General features: G+C 37.8%; 1 long non-coding RNA gene across 2 annotated transcripts in view; it reads left to right on the top strand.

The window, feature by feature from the left end:
* Nucleotides 1-22,403, top strand: part of LOC142601660 (uncharacterized) — a 175,699-nt gene that overhangs the window by 132,705 nt on the left and 20,591 nt on the right. The window contains exons 3-4 of one of the 2 annotated variants that reach the window (XR_012835200.1): nt 16,856-17,098; nt 17,686-17,809. This is a non-coding gene — a long non-coding RNA (uncharacterized LOC142601660). The remainder of the gene's footprint in view (nt 1-16,855; nt 17,099-17,685; nt 17,810-22,403) is intronic. The other variant, XR_012835201.1, reaches the window with a different exon arrangement.

Below are 22,403 nucleotides of genomic sequence, written 5' to 3' on the forward strand. Positions count from 1 at the left end.
ACGTGCTTTTCAAAGACAGACGATCTATCTGGAAAGGGATCTTTTTATTCAAGCAGAAGACAAGAAATATTTGGCCTGATCTTCGCCATAAAACAAAACCACTTCATGCTGTCCCGAGCTAATCAGAGTTTAGCGAGAACCAGCACTGCCACGTGGAAATCTGCAGGCTGCCATTCCAACGTTAGAAAAGTGATGCTCCTTTTTGGGATGAGTCATTTGACTTGTGCTGCAGAAGTTACGTGTTTTCTTATCGTTCAGGAGAACATTCCCCTCATGTTTTCCATCTTGATTCATGATTCACTCATGATCATTTGATGATCCTAAAAGAACAACGACCTTCTTGAAAGCTTGCAGCCAGTACTGGAAGCATTCACAGGCCGCATGACAGGAATACCAACTGGGTTAGAAATATAAACAGGAAATTCAATGAGGCTGGATTTTGTAACACAGAAGTCAAGGGGCAGCTTTGTCATGGACTTGCATAATCAAGCCCTAAGTGAACTCAACAACAGAGAGAGAATGAAAAAATGACAAAAAAGGGAAACACTACAGCATTTCAGTGCTGGTTTTCTAAGTAAAGACGACTCGCCTGTCCTTCTAAATTGTTCCTCGTAGTAAATCTGTTTTCAAAACATGATTTTGGCTAAATAAGATTGTCATTAAAATCTTGGCCCGTGGAATAACACGGTGACTTTTTTTACCAAAATTTTGCTTACTAATAATGAACCATATTCATTGGAAATAAGTGCTTCTTGGAAGAAAGAAAATGTCTTTTTAGCAAAGTGTACATCTTCAGAGACAGACTGGTTTGTATTGAGATTATAAGAAGAATAACGGTAAATGTCATTGAATTTCTAGGTCTGAAAATTAGATGGTGAATTCTCAATGTAAGTTATTATGGAAACTTAGTTTTTCAGTTAGCAGGATTTTCCGCTGTATTTGGTAAAATGGAGGCTTCTCTGGAGTGAGCTGTGATAATTAGCACATTCCTATTGTATCATCATGATAATTCATATTTCAAATCGGTTAAGAAAAGAGCATCTGACTGCAAACAAAAATTAGTGGTATTTGAAACGTTTCTTTATATCCCCATCAGAGCCTGGGACACGGCACACACATTTTCAACATACCTCAGTCTGTGCACCCTGAAAAAACCCAAACCCCAAACCAAAAATATGTCTTTGTAAGCTTCACAATGAATGTTTTTATTAAACCAACTTTTAAATAGGCATAAAAATTTTGCAAAAAGGTACCATACCATAACAAACCGAAACTGCCTGTTTCTTACCATTGCCTGGTAAGATGAGCCATGCGTGCAAACTGACTCGCTGGAAATTGTCCCTTGTTTTGGGGGGGTTGAATAGGACAGGCACAATTTCAGGTTCCTGCCCTGGCTGCTGACGGGCAGAGGACCGAAGCGCTCCCGGTGCAGGGTTTATGCTCGGAGGGTTGGCAGTCCCAGAGCACCCAGGGGCCCTGAGGGGCGGCTGCAGCCGCAGCCCTGCCACATCAGTCCTGCATCCGCTGCGCCCGTGGGAGAGACAGAGCTTGGAGTGCAGTGCTGATGGAGTTTAGGAAAAAGAGAGCTTTTGTGTGAAAGAGCATCTTCTTCTGAAAATGACAATTCGCTCCTTACTTGAGTAGATTTTTAACCTCGAATACAGTATTTAGCACACCGGGGAGCCACACAAAGATTTGGGAGGGCTTTAACTGTGTGGTTCAGATACTTAAGTATGCAGTGAGAACCTGCATTGTTTTTCATTTGCATTCAAAAATAATGTGGTACATTTTTCCAGTCTACTGTAGATAAATTCAGTGATTCCATCCATGTTAATAAAAGTCATGGAATATCAGCACAGACCAACGCAGAAATTATCCCGTAGTGATGTTTAAATTAGTAGAGAAAAATGTGCTCACTCCATGTAATGCTGGCTCCTTTTTGCCCCTTTCTTTTTACTTTCTATTAATACAAATTATTTGAGCATTAGTATATTGGCTGTAATTAGCTTTCATCTTTCCCCTTTTGATTTAAATATTGCCAAACTCTATTAAAATGGCTGTATGAAAGCCAGAAAATGGTTTACTAGTGAATTCCAAGTGCGTGTCTTTGTTGCAGTGTAAATTGAAAGGTCACAAGTAGTCATCTAATTGCTTGGTATGTATTCTAGTAATTGCACTTTTAAAGTGTAAAGCACACTAAAATTATCAGATAAACTGTGCTGTGTTCTGGTAAAACATCAGACATGTCTGAATCATGGTCACAAAACATGACAATATAAGAAAAATGGTTCTAACATCTGTTAAAAAACTTTTGATACAGGTCCAGCTCCCTTTTATTTTAATTGGCAGTGACATGCTCGCCTGCATTGCTCCTGCTGTCGGCCCCTTTGCTTCTCAGAGCAGGGAAGCTTGGAAAATCCAAGAGCAGCAAGCTGCCTTCCCCTTTTATTCGTGGGATGCACTCCGTCCAGGCAAGAATGTAGGAATTCTGTGTTACTTCTAAGTATTTGTCTCTCTTAATTCTTTCAAAAGTTGTGTTTATCATTTCTCTAAAGAAACATTGTCAAGATGAAAAATGAAAGGCCTAGCAGTTAGAAAAAAAATTAAGACTGTGAGACTCTGATTTAGCTTTATCTAGTATCTGCAAAAATTGATGAATAACAGCTGCAGAATTGGTATTTGCTTAATCCTGCAAAGTGTTGGCTCTTCTGAGTGATAAAATGCACCCTAAATTCCTAGGCTGTAAGAGAATATATTTTTCCCCTTTTTAATTAATCAGAAAACTTACCGTCTTAAGCCAATGTCTCATCATTCAATCTCCACTCTTTCCAGTATTATTAGTACTTCCTGATGCCTATGTGAAACTTATATTGATGCGTCAGTACTTCCAACATATGTCATCTTTCAATCAGATATCATAAAACAAAGACTGAGGAAACAAAACTTATTTTAAAGCCACCTGCTCAGCATCAGATTGGAACATTGATCACTTTTTAGGACATATTTAGTATTATATCATATGTAATCCTTAAAAGTTGAATGATTTTCTCCTATTTTCAATATATGAAATTATGGTGTTTAACTTTTGAAGACAAGGAAGAAAAAATATAGTGTCTTATGTAAGGATGTTATGAAATGGCACCTTTCAAATTGCTTAGCCTTTGTAGGAATTAATACGGCTGAAAAAGCTGAGCAACCATTTTGGCTGTAGTAATTCTTATATACGGTCAGGAAGCAAGATGACAGGAAAATTCTTGCAAAAGAGTTCCAATTTTTCTCTAGAAATCTTGGCACAGTTTCAAAATGTCAAAGTTGCTTTTATTTGCTACTAGAAATTGTGTTGACTAAATTAAACTACTTTTTCCCTAAAAATTATTTTTTATGTAGAAATTTTCAAAACAGCTATTCAGCTCGCAGCCAAAAAAAAGACAGTAGTTCAACTGCTCTGTTATTACTGACCATGTAGGAGGTACCTGTTAAACCCTAAACCTAATTCACTGTTTTCTTTCATCTTATTTATTGCATACAACTGAATGTGAAAAAAATGTTAATACAGTGGCAGCCTTGACTGTTACATAAGGGCCAGATTTTGTAAACGGACTTCCACATAATATGACTAAAATACAACCCTAGTGGAACTTTAACACTAAATTAAAAGAAAAAAAAAAAAAGAAATTATACAGAAGATCCTTTCCACTGGAATTTTCATTCAGTTCCAGATTCACTTTTGCTGGAAAATATACGCAGGTACTGAAAAGGTCAGAGACATGCAGCAGTTAAGTAACTGCATTCTGCTGTCCAAAACATTCCCAAGAAGTGCATTTCCAATCCCCCTGTGAAGATATTCTTGAAACAGAATTTTATCATCTCATGCATAAATATTTGTGCTGAGAAGACTTTTACATAAATAAAGCTTGGAACACAATCAGGCAATAAAAAAGAGGTATGTTACTTTTATAGATAAGGAATGTTTCCAGAGAGCTGGGAAAGGAAAAAAAACAAAAGTTTTCCAGAGTGTAGATGGATGGACTGATGATTTAACTGCAGGAGGATGTTACTTCCTAAATTAACAACTTTTATATATTTCTGTGGTAGGTCAAAGTTTGGTTCTACAGTATGTATTTAGTGTTAGTGTCCAAAACTTAGGCTGATGTAAATCAACATAGATCATTAAGCACAGTGTTGTCTGCACTGATTTTATAAACTATCAGTCTGCATTGTGAAGTTATTTCTATTCTCTCCTTTTGAGAAGAGACTGCAGCATGAGATGGGTCCCAAAAGGTTTGACAGTATCACTTTTGAAACTATTTACATTCTTGACACCGCATAATAAAATTTTTATTCTGTTCTTTTGTGACTTTTTTATTGCTCACTTTTGAAACATCATGTTTTATTATCTTTCAGTCCTGTTATCAATACTGAGCAATAAGAAGACCGTAATGACCTGCTTTAATAAGCCTATTACAGCTTTCTATGTTGATTTGACATACCTAAGTGTAGTAAAATGGTTTACGAGGAATAAACAGCTGAGTAATATCACATTCATATCCTTGGAGATGAAGTGATCGTAGATGAGAAATAAATAATTGAGGAAGATGCAGCCTGGTGATTTCAGTTTCTGAACTAAGACACAACGGTGAGCCCATTAGATACTACAGGGCTCTGTGCTTGAGATTTAGGAACGGTATGGTTGGGTGCCACATACAAACTTCCTACGTACACGTGCTTTCACATGAATGTATGTATGCATTGATGTGGATATAGATGTGCTATTGGAGAGAGTTATTTTTGAAAGTGTTTGATTCCTAAAGAGCTAAGGGCTTCAAAGCAGGCTTGGGCATCTGCTTTCTGGCTCTGGCATGTGTATGACCGTTCAGGAGTTTATGGGCTTGACTGGTCTGAGAGAGTACCTGTGTATTCGGAAGCGTGTATACCTACAACATCACCTTCTTAGCTATTTCATGTATGAATATATAGGATAGGCAGAGATCTATTTCTGTAGCTATATACACCCCTTCTATATATTCATGTTGAGTGCGTACAGAGTTTTACTGCTAAGGCCTGGAGAGGTGGATGCGTAATGCTGTCTCACGCTTCAGCCACGTACTAGGTGTACTTTGAAGCCGAGCACAAAGGTTGACTCTACTGTGATGACTATGTACATTCATCTGCTTAGTAATACAAGTCCAGACTTCTTTATGGGCAAACGTGCCTCCGATGTGACCGATCAGATGGCGCCGAGCCAGCACTTACAGGGGTGTCTTTACCTTTGGGTTCCGTTAGTCTGTATTAACAGCTGGCAACATGAACAGTTATTGGCTGTTTTTTCTCTCGCTCGCTCACATCCTCACTGCTAGACTCTTTGGACATTGATATTCTTCTGAGGAATACATTTATTTTCCAAACCAAACTACGCGTGACTAAAATAACCCATTCTTCCCCATTCAAACCCTCTACTCGGCATTTGCACTTGGGTTTTTATGGAAAAGATTACACAATCAGAAAGAAGAAATGCTGCAATGTGACCAACCACTTAGCACAGATAGAGAAGACTGTATTGAGAAGCTTGACTATTTTCGGAAAAGCATTAGATAAATATTTATTAGCCCCCCTTAAATTCCCCCAAATTTATATTTTTTTCACAGATTCAAAGACATCAAACTATGTTCCTGCATGTATGGTCATGCAATTTCAGGTGAATGTTTTCTGTGCCTCCAAATTGTTTCAAAATTAATAGGTAAATTTAGAATTTGATTTTTATTTTGCACAATAATTTCCAGGGAAATGAATTAGATGAATTATATTGGCAAAAATATGCTGTCACACAGGACTTAACTGTATATAGTATTCTGAAGAGAGCCCTGCAGTCCAGCCAACCAAAAATCATATTAATAAACTGCATGTAGTATCATACAGTCACAGTAGGATGATAATATAGTCACACAGTTTACACTTTTGTAAAAGCAACATATATTAGCCATGAAATATATTTAATATCGCTGTTTTCACTACTCCTGTGAGGAGACCATATTTGCATATTTGTGCTCTTGTCTTTAAACACTTAAATTCATTAATAAAAAACTTAATTTTCTTTCACTTACGTAGAAGAAAGTGACCATGTTTGGATCATGGAAAAAAATCCTAATTAGGACTAAGATTTTTTTAAAAATGAACACCAAAACCCATAAAGCTACAAATAATAAAGCCCTGTAAATCTACCAGGAAATAGACCTTTCAGCTCTTCTACAATGTATTTACTCGGTTTCAGTAAACAAGAGGCTTGGGATGTGGAGAAGTCACTTCCCAAATCGTAAGGGTAGTTGCTGTACCTTACTAAGGGAAATGGAAACCTGACAAAATGATTATTTTAGCAATTTGATGTACAGTAGCTGGTGCATTATCAACCCATGATGCTAGCTTAATGAGCAATAATTTAAGAGTATAGTTAGTAAGTTGTTTTGGGGTAAAATGATGACTGCAAGAGACTTTGAAATGTGAGCAGACACTCACCTCTGTTGCTCATTTCTCCTCTATTCAGCTAGAGAAGATTTGTGCAGGCTCTGAAAACCCTTCTGCTGCAGAAACAACCTGAAATTTAGCTCAGACCAAAGGGATGGTAAAATATTTGAAATGTAAATAATAGTTCCTTTTCTAAAAACTCTCATCTATTTTCAGTATGAATTTTTCCATTTTATTTTTTACCTTTCTGTATGTATTTAAGATATCTTTTTGCATCCCATACTATTCTTCAGGAACACTGAAACAAAAATTATCATGAACCTTTCAAAGATAGAAAAATAGTTTGTAATAATCGTACACTGTCCATGTCCTTTTTATAAGCTACCCTCAGAAATGTTTATGTATTATGCACTTATGCTAAGAAATTACAGTACTGTATGTATTCTAGAGATAACGTGTAGAGGAATCTCTGCAGTATGTTTTAGTTTATTTTGTATGTTGGCATATATTCTAAATAATAGACAGAACTCAGGGATTATTTTTTTAATATTAATGTTATCCTATATATGGAAATACACAAAAAGATATCTTAACTGGAATAAGCCAAACACTTTGACTACTGTATTGACATTTATGCTTGAGAAAGTTCAGGCCTGGAAGCTCTCGCACAGCAAGTTAAAAGGCCAATACCAGCCTCTGACCCAAAAGAGAACATTTCAGTTCAGGCTCAATCAATTGAAAATGCAGGGCGAAATATGCCTTTAGATGACACAGTTTGATTTACAAGATACACAAATATTTTCCATCAAGCTGAGCAAATTCAGGTTTGTATTTTGACTGTGTATGTAGAATAACTATAATTTATTTATGACCTATTAAGCAGATTGTTTCCAGTGTGTAAGAAATCCTAATTAGGACCACTGTTTTTAAAAAGGAAACTCACAATTTCTTTTATATCCTGTCATCAAAGGCACAAAAGAGAAGGCTTTCATTTTTGCTTTGGTTTGGTTTGTTTTTCTCCATGCTGTCTATTGAATGTCAAGAGGCCATACACATACTATTGTACAGTCATGTCTTTGAAGTCTCCAAAGAATTTCAGAATTCTCATAAAGAGTTTATTTCTTGAAATACATATTTCCCTCATGAAATCGTGATTCCTGAGGGACCTGTGATGCCAAACCATCTGTGAGGGCTGTTGTCTTACAAAGAAATTTATTGGGGGGATCTGAGCATAGGGGAAACAGTATTAAATAATGTTTGGGACTTTAAAGTATGCCCCAGGGCCTCATGAAAGGACAATGCCACAAAGAGAAAGTCTTCCAACCTCATTGCCATTCACCCTTCAGCCCTACCAAGTCCTAGCTGCTGCCCCTAAATGGGGCTTGAAGTGGAAGAACCGAAGGCCACGGACATTTGGGGGCACAATAACCTACAGATGAGGATCAGTATTAATAGCTACTGCTGAAAAGTAGATAATAGACAACTAGGTAAAAGACAGAGAAGGTAATATTCTGAACCACCAGCATATGAAATTATGTTAATATAGTGAAGACAGTGGTCCAGACACCATACAGAGTGGCCCAAAGCCAGCATAGCTCACTGATGCAACGTTACTTGGACTTGTTTAATCAACATAATTATTCCCACGACTCCCGCCCTTGGACAGGAAGGGGTAGCAGGATTACAGTAAATATGCTGTGAATTACATAAGCCTTTGCCGTTTTTGTAGCGAGATCATCAATTACACTTCTTTGATTTCATCCTGAGACCAGAATGGGCAGCCAGGATGGAGTGATACCAAGGCAGGATTTGCAGCTTTCCCTGGACCGTTTTGTGCATCGAATGCACGTGCCTCAGCCACCACTGGTGGTCTGGGGAGCAGACCCCAGTCCTGGGATGTGTACGCCGTCCAAAACTTCCACTCAACTTCCCTGTGGTTCGGTCTCAAAGCATCAGTTGGTGTGAAAACCTAATATGATGTGAGTGAGGCCAGTCAGTTTGTATGTTGTCTGACAGAAGGCGGCATGTGGTACCCTGATTATGCTTGCCTGATGCCTATTTTCTTCTTTTACCTCACTTGAACATTTGTATCTCAGACTCCTAACAGAAATACATACACCAACTGTGTTTGCTTGTAACCCATGACCTTGTTTTTATTACTTCCTGATCATAAAGTTCCCTTTCTCGGGGACAGGGGCATTAATGAAGGTAAATATACAGTCATACTCTCCCTATATAGCTGTATAATTTATCCTTTTACATTAGAAAGAATCAGCAGGTTTTTGAATGCTATAGATACCAGGGCAGTGCCTGAGCAACCATTGTGGAAGCCTCTGTTCTTTCAGATAAATTAGTAGAAGTAATGGGGTGGATCCATCTTATTATAGGAAAATGTATGAAGGCAGATTAATGCAGTTAGGCTGAATAACACCATAAAGTTGGGAGACGTGTTTCCCAGGTTCAGGCTGCTGGACTGCAAGCCCCAGCAAGGAGCGCGGGGTGCACCTTTCAGCGGTGAGTATGAAGGGAAATGAAGGCTACTGCTGAGACTGAAAGGCTTCCTTATATGAGGACTGAAGTCTCTCTCCTGCGCCTGAAAGGATAAGTTTATTTTTCTAAGGGAAGCTTTCTTGGCTATCCTCTATTTCAAAAACAAGAAAATAAAATTGACTGTATTTACTGGTACAGCTTTTTGGGAAATAAAGGCCTGAAAAGCTACTTTTTAGTTACTGAGAGTGCAAACAAAAGAATCCTGGGTCAAAGCTCAGTCCTTTCATAGTCTTTTATTTCTTCAGTATAGATTTGATTTCTGCATAGATTTGATATTACCTAAACTATTTTGCTTGAATGCTGTCATGTCATTCTCTATATGGGTCCTGCCAAAAGAATATTGACTGTTGACTGTTTTCCTCTAAGGCTTTAAGGTGTGTTTTCAGAAGTGCCTCTAGGGCTTTTTGTTTCTTCTTACAACTCAAAAGAAATCTTGCATGTGCATCCTTTCTTTCTTCCTCTTTACGTTCATCAAAAATGAACAAAGGATGATGTGGACAGTGAGCTACCATCATACATAAACCATACGTCTATCTCAAGTTATTGCTGTGAAAACTCTACTTTGTTGAAGACAGTATTTATTGAAAGCCTCTTTTGTATATCAATACTGTGGAAGTCACCAGGGGTACAACAAAGTAGTAGCAATTCTTTGTTGTTTTGGCTGTTCAGTTATCGCAGTTGCGCATGCATACCGTAGGCTGGTAGCAGAGCTCTCCAGAAGGTCGGTCACGTAAGCGTGTCCCTAATGGATCACAGTGCTGTGGGTCCCTTTCTAAGGATTCGGAAGGTCTTTCTGCAATGGCAAACAAGTTCCACTAACTTCCCGGGTTTCCAGAAATGCTAATCAGCAGTTCTAGTCTGCAGCACATTTATTACACCCTGACGTGCTGGAGACAGCCTGTTACAAATAGAACTGCCTTGTGAAAAATGCTGTTCCAGTGTTTTATAATAAAGTGCACCAATTAGATGCATTCATTAGGACAAACTGCTTGTCTTTTCTTATATTAGATCTTTTAAAAGGCACAATGCATTTCATAGCTCATTCCGCTCTGTATTATTATTAATTGAACAGAGCACATTACAAAGTTTTAATCCAATAACTGTAAATATATAATGAATAATATTTCCTTGGAGGCTGCCAGGGTTGCAGCAGCTTCCTCTACAGCTTTGCGTACTCAGAGTAAGATATATTTTTGTAAAGTCCCTTCTTCCTTTGCTGTAGGTTCCCCACAGGTATTGCAGGGACAGCGCCAGAGCAAGGAATATTGCGTGTGCAGTAAAAGACAAATGTGTCATTTGTTAAAAGGCAAATTAGGAACCAAGCCTAAAATGCAGCCTTTCAACTTTTTCTTGTTGAAAAGGGTCACATGCACCAGTTCTTCATGTTGTCTTGCAGATCCCTGGATGCCAAAAGGAAAACAATGTTTTAATTTTAGCAGCATGAGGATTCCTAACTGCAGCATATTATTTATAAAGGGTAAATGGCAAACGCTAAATGAAGACAAAAGGAAACATTCTGTTCCTCTCTGGGGGAGCACAACATTATTATACAAGGTTGTGATTGGGCATAGTAAGATGAATTGAGCTGCTGTTCCTACTGACAAGAACATTACTTCTTAGATTCCTACTAATACATGAAGTAGCTGGCACTCCCTGGTTATACTTACGTAATGGATGTGATCTACAGCAAAAGGACCCTGAACTCAATGATAAAGATACAGGTTTCTATATAAAAGATGACTCTAGGGCACATTGAACTGATTCCTGTTTTTATTGTACATACTAATATTTTCATATGGAATAAGTATTTGCAGTAACTTATGCTTGGACAGTACTCAAGGTGCTTAGCAGGGCTAATTAGCTTGAAGAGTAGTAGTGCATTAATACAGTCCTATGACCACTAATGAAGCCCTGTAACTTCCAATTCCAAGCTATTTTATGGTCAATCAGCATGAAAAATGGTCAGAGAGGGAGATAAGGTCTCTTTGTACATATCCTTGTAGCTGTATCTGTTAATCTACTGAAAGTTACAGCAACATGAGTTATTTCAGAAATTCAGATTTACACCCTTAATCAATGAGAGGTGTTTTGGCAGGATCTATGGCTTCTATAAATATGTGGTCCCATAGTATGCGTTTCCCAAGACCTGATCCTGTGACAACTGAATTTAAAGAGGAGTTTTGCACCGATCATCCTTTTGGCCTGAAAATATCTCACAGCTGTGAAAATTCAAACACCTTCCATCGAGCAGGATCAGATCACAGTGAAGCAGTAAAATGTACACCAAATGGTTAAAAATAAGAAAAAGGAAAAATATTTAAGTATAATAGCTACTGAAAAGCTGCAAACCTTGGAACTGTTTTTCACAGCAGATAATAAATCTTAAATTTGCTATTCAGTGGTTTTGGTGATATCACCAAATGCATGATGTTGCTAAGCACTGTTAGGACTCTGTCAATATCTACGATTATTAAAGGTTTCATTCTTTAATTCCTATCGTTTCATCATCTTTCTGTTAACTGCATGATGATGAGTGTGCAGAAAGGCAGAGACAGTGAAGCCACAGCATTACACTTTTTCTAAGTAAAGTCCTTCTTGAAAGTTCTGAAAGCACAAATTACAGTGACGTCCACTTTTACCTGCCAGAGTAAGATCAAATATTTATCCCACTTGATTGAAATGGTTCTAGCCTATACCTAAGCCAATCAGGAAAATTCATAAATTTCATGACTTTGAAGGTTTGGTTGCTGAGGAAATAGTCCATAAAATTCTTTCTGTTAGTATAGCTAGGGCTGGTTAGTCCACATAGTAATTTTTGAAAAGAAACAACTTTATGCCTGAAGATGAAATGTAGACACCTAAATCCTAACTTTAATCCTAAAATCCAGCTCAACTTCTGCCTAACTCTGGAGGCACCTGACCTCCATACATGCCTCCTTTTTAATCAGAAGATTTCTCAGGTATCAATAAATTGAGTTTGAAGCATATCTAATTAAAACTTTGTCTGCAGAAGACTGAGCAGATTTATAGCATGTGGCTACAGGATGTTAAGTTTTTAAAGATGTCTTATCCAAGACTGAGCTTCACCACAAATGCAGTAGTAGTAACTATTTTCATTTAAGGGCATAAGGAAGAACTAGAAATCGACTCTGCTGTATGTGCTTCCACGCATTTGTGCAGGCATGCTCTTAAAAAAGGTAGTGACTAAAAAAATACCCTCAGGATGCGTGAGCACCGGCTTCAACTCAGTCCTGAGCTTAACCTAGAAAAATAGAGCACACCTTTTCCTTCAGCTATCTTTTATACCAAAACTATACCCTGTATCTTAAGGAGTGAAACCAAATCCCTCCCTACCTTCAGTAGAGTTTTCCAGGAGTGTCCTCTCTCAGCAACCCAGAATGGACGTCTGAGTATTAAGGAGAGAGTAAGAAATTATATGACCTTTTCTAGGAGCATTTTATATTGGAAAGCTAACAGTAAAAATACCAGTCAGAGCACCAGCAGGCAGTTTTAAACCATCTCCAGACATTGCATTAATAACCTTGATGCATAGAGAGGTTTTGGTATTATGTCATATCAGCAGATATCAAAAAAAAATGAAGTGTCTGACATTATGGACCTTAGGCCTGCTCTTCAGGTCAAACCCACAGGTTTTCTCCTAATGGGAAAAAGAAGTGAGTGCTTATGCTTGGATGCTTAATAATTCAAGCTGGAATGTAGGAAACTCAACTTTCAGCATCTGCTCCAATTTTAAATGAACAAAATGAAATGCTTGAATGAAAAACTCTCAAACAGGGAAAGCAAGGACTAAAGTCTGACTTCCATATTTCAAGTAACAATTTATTCCTAAGCTAGAAGTAACTCTTGATCCTCCCATCTCCAAAGTCATCTCTCAATATAATTACATGTCTGTGAAACTATTCCAAATGCTTGGTTTTTTTCACTGATACACAGTAAAAATACATTTTCAGATGTTTAAAAACCTTTTAAATGGAAAAAATTATCTTACATTGGACCTCAAGTCTGTTTTAAAACACAGTATGGTTCAAGTGTCGTATAACATTAAAAAAGTATGCCATACCTCAGTTGTTTTAATATTTAAGTATTTTAAAACCAATCTAAAATAATGTTGTAATACTGAGTCTTCACAGAAAGATTCAGATATAAGAACTAACAAAAGAATCTGAACATCTTAGATGGCAATTTTTTTTTAACCTAAAAAATCTAAATATTCTTTTTTTAATTAGAAACATTTCATAAATGCTTTAAAGTCCTTCAATGAAGAGGGTTTGTTAAAGTCCAGGTGGCATTTATTTCACAGTATGAGGGTGGACGTGTGTGAGGTTCAAACTCAGTGTAACATTCTTCTCCCTCTGGCTTTCACAGTGAATTGAACACTTAGCTCCCTTCAGCAATTTTGGAAATCTCAATTTGTAGCAATTATGATGAGAAGCCATTACTTGATAGAAAGAAAGAAGAGTTAGTTAAGTTGAAGAAATGTATCTAGATTCCTTTTAAAATAATGAGCACACACAAATAAAAGGGGAATTCTTGCCAAAATTCTACAACCCCCTTTTTCAATTTGCATATTAAATTGTACATCTACCAGTTTCTGTTAATTCAGCAAAGTAAGAACTTCTTCTAAAAGTAATTGCATTATTAGTCTACCTTGGCAGTAATGATCTTAAGGTGAAGGTAGCAAGCAATCGTATTTCTAACTGTGTCTTCTTTTTAATAATTAGTTGTAAAATTACGTTGTGCCTTTTCTGCTCTTGAGAACTTTTCTCTCCTTGTCTGCACTGAGCCATATTTAAACTAAAAGGCAGATTTCTGTTAAAAAGGCAGATTTCTCAAGATTCTTTTGGTTAATTCTTGTTCAACATGTCTGAAGCCAATATTCTCACACCTTTTTCAGTTGTAAATTGCTTTACCAGGCATTACTTTCATTTTCATTAAACTTTTCCATATTACTTTATCTGCTTTATGCAATGCGAAAACAGAAATAATACCCTTGTTTATAAAAGCTTCAACCAATTATGAGAACAGGGATACTGGAAAAGCAATAACAAAACCTTGGCCAAACAAACAAGGAACAAGCGATCACCTCTCCCTCTCCACCTATAGCTCTCTCAAAAAGAGTAGTTTTAAAAATCTAACATCGGTAGAATACTAGTTGTCATATATCTTGATAGAAGTTTTATCTTGCTTTTACTTTCAGATTTCTTTTGGCAGTTATCTAGGTCAAATTGTATTTATATATATTAAATTTTATTAATATTAAAATATTCCCTGTTATCTTCTTATTGCCTAGAAAAGGGAAAAAAAGGTCTATTGGCCATCTCTATTGATTAAAAAATAGGTTATGACAGGTGTAAATTTAAGTGAAATGTTTTCTAACAAATCCTAGAAATGTGGAGCCTACTATAATCTCTCAAAAGACTGTCAGCTGCTGTTTATTGCATATATTGACCAAAGGCTAGAAAAAGCAGTCCTGATTCACAGATCTTTTATGTTTAAACAGAAATAAAATGTTCCCTTTACACATTCTTTTTTTTCATTAGCTAGAAAGATGCTGAACTCATGTGTAAATGTAGAACCCAGAAAAGGAAAAACCCCACAGAATAAATTGCTTGGCTGCTTCAGTGAATACAGCGAGACAGTGAAAATTAATTCCTTTTCATCCTGATGGCTTGCTTTCTTACTGTACATTGTTACATTTTGTGAGTCACTCCACACTATGCAAAGAAAAGGTTTGCCGCTATAATTTAGAATGTAAACTCATTTTTTTTATTTCAAAAAAACCCAAAACAGAACAAAAACAAAGGTAGAGAGATCAGTGTCAACACTGTATTGTTATTATTTGTGTCTCCCACCTGTCATTAACATCATTTATTTATTCCAGGTCATGCAGGCATTAAGCAGTAATTACTTGCTGTGTTTAGACAAGTCATTCCATTTAGAACTATAGCAATTAGAGATTTTTAAAGAGGAAATTTAATTGTATCATTTATAACTTTTCTACTTTTAGTTCTAGTAATGTCACACTCCTAGCTGCATTTTTTACCTAACATATTTTATTTACTACATATCATGATGACATTTCTTTTTACACCAAATGCTGATTAAAATCCTCTTCTGCGCTACAGAGTCTTCTTTCACATTTTGAATGTTTACAAATCCTGAGTTCAGGGAATAATTCCAATTTAATATCTTTGAAATGGTACTGAGTTTGGAAATATTTTCTGTGTACATGCACAAGCTATCCAATGTAAACCAGAAAGCAATATATTTTTTATATGTTTGTAGTCTTAATTTTTCTTTTCCTAAAGAAAATGAAGCAATATACTTGGCTTTAACTATCCAAGGGAATATTAACCTTAAGGACTACATTGAAATTTGAGGGGAACAGGGAAGTAGACAGCTCAAGAGAGTTGTCAAAAAGGAAATGGAAGATAACTTGTAAAACCCAAACCCAATATTCGAGAGGTAACTCAAGTTGATTACCTGTTCTTCAATAAGCAGTATGGTGGAGGGGACATTTGTCATCTAAGTAGTCCAAAATGAGCAGCAATGATAAGGAGTACTGTGTATTGCTACGAGTACGTACATGACCTTGACTAGCTATGAGAATTATTTAATACGATCAGTTATTTTTTTCTCCACAACACCCATAAGTTAAGAGTTTGCAAATGTTATCCTGGCATTGCCAGAAACACATTCACATTGACCTCAATATGTCACCAGAAAGGTTTTCTGGAAATTCTTTTGTTTTCCATATGGCATCTTAGTATGTTGGAAGGACAAGTGTTCCATTATTTCTGTAGTCAAGCAAGACACTCTTTTTTGTTGTTACAAAATATTTATTCATGTCACATTACTTTACAAAGTAGTATTTATTCTGCACCAAACAGTCCAATGAAACAAACTTTCAGTTTGATGAATGGTGGCTAGATTGAAAAGCTGAATTAGACAAGATCAAATTTATTCTGTCAATTAAAGTAGATGTTAATTGCATTTATTCATAGAATCATAGAATGGTTTGGGCTGGAAGGGACCTTAAAGATCATCTAGTTCCAGCCCCCCTGCTGTGGGCAGGGACACCCTCAACTAGACCACATTGCCCAAAGCCTCATCCAACCTGGTCTTAAACACTTCCAGGGATGGGGCCTCCACAACCGCTCTGGGCAACCTGTTCCAGTGCCTCACCACTCTCACAGGGAAGAATTTTCTCCTAATATCTAATCATCTAAATCGACACTCCTTCAGCTTAACCCCATTACCCCTTGTCCTGTCTCTACACTCCCTGACAAACAGTCCCTCACCATCTTTCCTGTAGGCCCCTTTAGGTACTGGAAGGCCACAATTAGATCTCCCCAGAGCTGCCTTTTCTCCAGGCTGAACAATCTGATTCAGTCCAATCATTAAAACATTGGAGAATCCTGCAGCTGGAATTATGAATTAGCATGGCTGACTCCAAAGGATATAGTGATGTATATATAGGTGTGTATTTATGTGTGTCTTGGAGTGTACTTTTGGTTTTTGTAATCTGTGGTGTGATTCTAGGAAAAGGTCACAAAAATGGAGATTACCCCACTCTAGATTATGTACAGTTTACATATTTCCCAGTTTTTTAAAGTCAAACACAAAACAGATTGGTTACACTTTCTCTAGTGAAATTGCTGGAACCTCTAGCAAGTGGATCAGGATGACCATCACAGATCTCTCTCTCTCAAAAAAAAAAAAAAAAAAAAAAAAGAGTTCCCAAGAAGTTCACTCCTCCTCTAACCTCTATTCTACTTCTCTTTGCATTTTATGCATTTTATTTATTTTATGATGACAACTTGAGGTTTCACTTGTGAGGAGAAAACGCATCTCATCCACTCAGCTGGAGGGGCAGCAGAGAATTACAGCATCAGGGTAGTGAGCATGCAACCACCCTGCGGTGCAAGAGCCAGGTGAACATCTGCAGTGGGTATTCCTGGGCTTCAGATAAAGTCCCCTCTGACACCTGCTTACTCCTGCTTGGAACAAGTTTGCTGGATAAATGGGACTGGAGGAGTAGTAGCAAATGTTCAGTTAAGGGAGAACTGTCAGTGTCAACATTAGAAAAATTTTATGTTCTTAAACCATTCATTACAGTACTTTAACTTTTATTTGCACTATTGAAATATCAAAATCTCAATCTGCTATCCTAAAAACAGAACTTTTTTTTCTAATTTTGTGGGTTTGTTTACAAAACAATGCTTAAAAAATGGGTAAAGTGATTCTAGCTCAAGACTTAATCTTACCTATTCATATTTCACCTAAATACTTCTTTTGTTCACAAAAGAAAATACTCTCTAGTTCAATCCTAATCATTTTCACATACTAAATATTCTCGGACTAACCATTATAGTTTTCCCTGTACTGCTCCTATACAGGTACTAGACAATAGTCAAGAAATTCCTCCTGATCTTCTGCTTACTGAGGTAAATGAAAAAATATCTTTCATGTAATAAAAGGCATTACTGTAGTTTATATGACATCTGAGATTTTCAGAGAGCAAATTGTACTGTGATGGTTTGAGACATAATTAGCAACACGTCTGTGGGAGAAGCCAGTCTTGATACTATATTTGAACTGAATTTTAAACTCTTAAATGTATGTTATTTTTGTAATTTTTGTTTTGTTTTGCAGTCTTGTTGGTTGACAAAGTCTAAAAATTTGTTAAAAATAGGAAAGAATCCTCCAATATTTGAGAATGACACGATAATACTGAAGATGATTCAGAACAAAGATGTGGTGTGTCAGTAATCAACAGGTAAATTGCAAAATTATCAGAAGTTTGTGAATATTTTTATTTCAGTGAAACTAGCAAACACCCAACAGTTTGTAGGTAATACAAACTGTATTTTTACAAGTATTGTTCTCATCTGTCAGCTTTGAAACCCCTCTTACTGTTGACTCCATATTTCTTTGTTGCAATATTTATAAACCTGCTCTCATGTGTCTTTTAAGGAAATGTGAATTAGCCAAATAATGAAGCTAAAATTATAAGCTGTTTGATAGCTGTTTGAATAGAAAATCAAAAACTTGCTGTTATCCAGCGGCATGCCGGAGACTGCCTTCTTTTACCAAAAGGTACTCGTTTTATTACTTGTAAAGATAAAGACTAATTAAATGTTACACAGCCTTTCAGTAATTCAAAAGCTCCACTAATGAGGAGTACCACCCTGTTAAAAAAGTTATAAGGCAAACAGGTCTGAAGAATGAAGAGAGCCTGTGGGAGCACAGCAAGTGCACTGAGTGCCACCAAAGCAGCTTGCAGCTCCATTTGCTGTCGTGCTTACAAGGAGCAACGGCTGCGCAGCAGATCAGTGTGACCACTCTTTAGGGATGAAGGAATTGAGAGCAGCCCTGTGGAGAAAGACTTGGGGGTACTGGTGGATCACAAGCTGGACATGACCCAGCAATGTGCACTTGCAGCCCAGAAAGCCCAACCGTATGCTGGGCTGCATCAAAAGCACCGGGACCAGCAGGTCAAGGGAAGTGATTCTAGGGGGCCTACAGGAAAGATGGTGAGGGACTGTTTATGAGGGAGTGTAGTGACAGGACAAGGGGTAATGGGTTCAAGCTGAAGGAGGGTCGATTTAGCTCAGATATTAGGAGAAAATTCTTCCCTGTAAGGGTGGTGAGGTACTGGAACAGGTTGCCCAAAGAGGTTGTGGATGCCCCATCCCTGGAAGTGTTTAAGGCCAGGTTGGATGAGGCTTTGGGCAACCTGGTCTAGTGGAGGGTGTCCCTGCCCACAGCAGGGGGGCTGGAACTAGATGATCTTTAAGGTTCCTTCCAACCAAAACCATTCTATGATTCTGCCCCTCTACTGTGTTCTCATGGAGTACTGTGTCCAGTTCTGGGGTCCCCAACATAAGAAGGACATGGAGTTGTTGGAGCGAGTGCAGAGGGGGGGGTCACAAAAATGATCAGAGGGCTGGAGCACCTCTCCTATGAGAACAGGCTGAGAGAGCTGGGGTTGTTCAACCTGGACAAGACTAGACTCCAGAGACACCTTACTGAGGCCTTTCAGTACTTAAAGGGGGCTTATAAGAAAGACAAGGACAAACTTTTTAGCAGGGCCTGTTGCGATAGGACAAGGGCTAATGGTTTTAAACTAAAAGAGGGTAGATTTAGACTAGATATAAGGAAGAAATTTTTCACTATGGGGATGGTGAAACACTGGAACAGGTTGCCCAGAGAGGTGGTAGATGCCCCATCCCTCAGGTCAGGTTGGATGGGGCTCTGACCAACTTGATCTAGTTGAAGATGTCCCTGATCATTGCAGGGGGATTGGACTAGATGGCCTTTAAAGGTCCCTTCCAACCCAAACCATTCTACGATTCTAAGAGTATTTGTTGGAGCTTTTAGAAATGTGGCAATTCAAACTGTATATCTCATATAAGAAATCTGACCATTCAGGAAACTGTGAGAACCCTTCAACTCCAGTGTGGGAAATCACTTAGGACTGGCATGGATAGAGCTCACAGAAAACCCACATACCACTAACTCTGACACGTATTTGCTTGGATAAATCTTTGTGTGTTTTGATACGTGTTTTGGCTGCGAGCAGGTGGCATATATCAGACACTCTTCCTGATGGATTTTGAGTTCAAGGCTCATGATAGACCAAAGTTGCTGTGGGGCATGGTGGAAAGTAAAGTTACAAATCATGCTGGGATTCTTATCTTCCTGCCCAGCTGAACGTGCTGTATAGCCATTTTTACCAAAAGCTGCTTTCCATTTCCTTCTATGGTTTTTACAGGAAGACAGGATTCCAGGCAGATCAGGTTGTGTGTAAAGTCACATAGGCACGAATGTGTGTGAGTTTATATATATATGTGTATGCATATGTGTGTGTATATATGTCTCTTTGTATGTAGTATGTACTCATGACACATTTTATATGCCTATATATGTTCACATGCTTTCCAGTGGTCTGACTATAGGAAGCAGTGGGTGAACATGTGAATTCCCCGTGCACTCCCCTTGAGCTCAGTTTCCCTTGGACTACCCGAGTCCCTCGGGATGACAAGGAGTTAGAAATGCTGTGTATTTTGAATAGTTTTGTCAGCATTGTCTGGAGCGGAGCCCTAAATAAGTGGAAGAGAGCTTAACCCTCTCCTCCATTCAGGTGGGTAAGGGGGCAACTAGGAGTGAAGCTGCTCTGAGAGCCCCTGCGTGAGCTGTCCGGCTCCCCAGGTGCGGGGGAACAAACGCTGCTTGAAAGGGGTTAAGCGGCTCGTTTCCAAAGACGTAATTGATGAAGGCAGGGATGCAGCTGTCCCACACATGGTGAAGTCAAAGGGCACAAGTTTAGCTGCAAACCGTAGGTTTATCCACCTGTTTGTGGTTGGTATTTCTAAGACCTCTAAGTGATTGCAATACAGGGAAGGAAGGGTTGTTTTTTCTTTAATTTTATATTTCAATAAGTAAGTGCAGTCAAGGTTATTCAAGCTCAGTGCTGAGTTTCTTTACATAGAAGTGAATGAAGGGTTAATATCTCATCCTAGGAGTTTGGAATGACATTTGAGCATGAAAAGCAAGATTCATTTAAATGTGAACCTTTTCAAATTATATTTTCTGTGAACTGGTGCCAACTCGATTACAGAAACGGCTTTTGTACTGATCTGGTTAGTAAACTGCCTGTTTGTTTTAAGTCTAATACAAATGCTTAAATTTAGTGACATGCACATATTGTATATATTAATTTGCTTTGAGCGTTGGTGATTCTGTTGTTCTTAAGCAGTCTGTTCTGGGAAATAACGTTAAGGAAGAAAAAAAAGACCTTAAGAACTCTTTAGAAGGGTTACACACAGAAGGAATATGCAAAAACCAGAATTAATTTATATATATATTACAACTGCTGAAGGATCTTACTGTTGGACCCTACAAGGGACTAAACTTTATTTAGTCTCTCCCCTTTATATCTCTAGAGTAATGAGAAATAGCCTAACTGTTAATAAGAATCAAAGTAATCATAAAAATTGTGATATTTATTCCCTTACATGACAGATCAGTGATTCTGTGACTTGCTGATTTCCAATTTGTTGTGTAATCCTCATGATGTTCGAGGCCGTGTTGGATGAGGCTTTGAGCAACCTGGTCTAGTGAAGGGTGTCCCTGCCCATGGCAGGGGGGTTGGAACTAGATGGTCTTTAAGGTCCCTTCCAACCAAAACCACTCTATGATTCTATGATTCTATGTTCATCACTGCTGCTATTACATTCAGAGGGAAACTGGTAGTGGAGCAGCTTGCTGGTATCTGGATGTGATAAGAGGTCATCTAGCTATGCAATGCCAGGTGACACATCTGTATTTTCACCACAGAAGAAAATTACTTTGCTGTACAGTCTTGTCAGGAAACAAAGAGGCTCAGGGTATCATTCACAGGGAGCAAAAGAAAGGCTTTATTAAAAAAAAAGAAATCATAGGAACTTCAGTCTTCCTTTTAAAGTCTTTCTAAAGGAGGCAAAGAAATATTTATAAAATACAGCCAGACCAGGAATTTGAAAAAAGTTTGTTGTTTCTCAGTAACAAATACATCAATAACCTATAACTAAGTCAGGCTTAGGTGTCTTATGCCCTTCCAGAGTATAAAGAATATTAACAAGATTTGAGCTTCTTAAAGCCATGGGTCCTGAAAATCTTCTGTTTCACTTTTTGGAGCTGGCAGGAATCAGTGGGAATTTTCATCAAGATAATTGTATAGGGTTATATCTCACATATGAGTTCCCTGAATAGTGAATTGTTTTTCCTGAAAATACTACTGAAAAACTGATATGAGATGAGGATGGTCTTTGAGTAATCATTGCATAGATATGATGGAAAGAGGTGTGTACATCCTACAGACATCCTATATTCCTTATTTCAGCATACCATTGCATAGATTGTACCAGTAAATGGGTATAGAAATAGCTTTCCTTGAACTTTGTCAGCTAAATGCAAATATGGCACAAAATCTTTTCTCCAAAGAGTTAGGTTCATATTTATGTGAACTGCTTAACTCCAATTTCGTTGTTCAGTATTTCTTTGCCAGAAATAAAGTGGATTCCATCAACAAGCTGAGATATAAATCTTGAATGACTGAGACCTTTGGGAACTGGTTGGAATAATGGATGGGATGTCATCTGTGTATGCAAAGTTGACAGAATCTGTCAATCTTTCGGAAAGCTTTGATGTGTGTGTGTTTATATACCTATGTGTCTAAGGTGACTGTACTGTGAAAGACCTCAGTTTAAGTGACAGCCTATTTGAATCATTAATCTGGCCCCTCATTCTTACGGTGCCTACCAGATTTCAAGGCAACTGAAGGAACAGTCAGATGTTCCTTTTGGAAAGAGCTGGAGTAGTTTAAACAT

This window comes from Balearica regulorum, chromosome 4, assembly GCF_011004875.1.
Source record: "Balearica regulorum gibbericeps isolate bBalReg1 chromosome 4, bBalReg1.pri, whole genome shotgun sequence".
NCBI lineage: Eukaryota > Metazoa > Chordata > Aves > Gruiformes > Gruidae > Balearica > Balearica regulorum.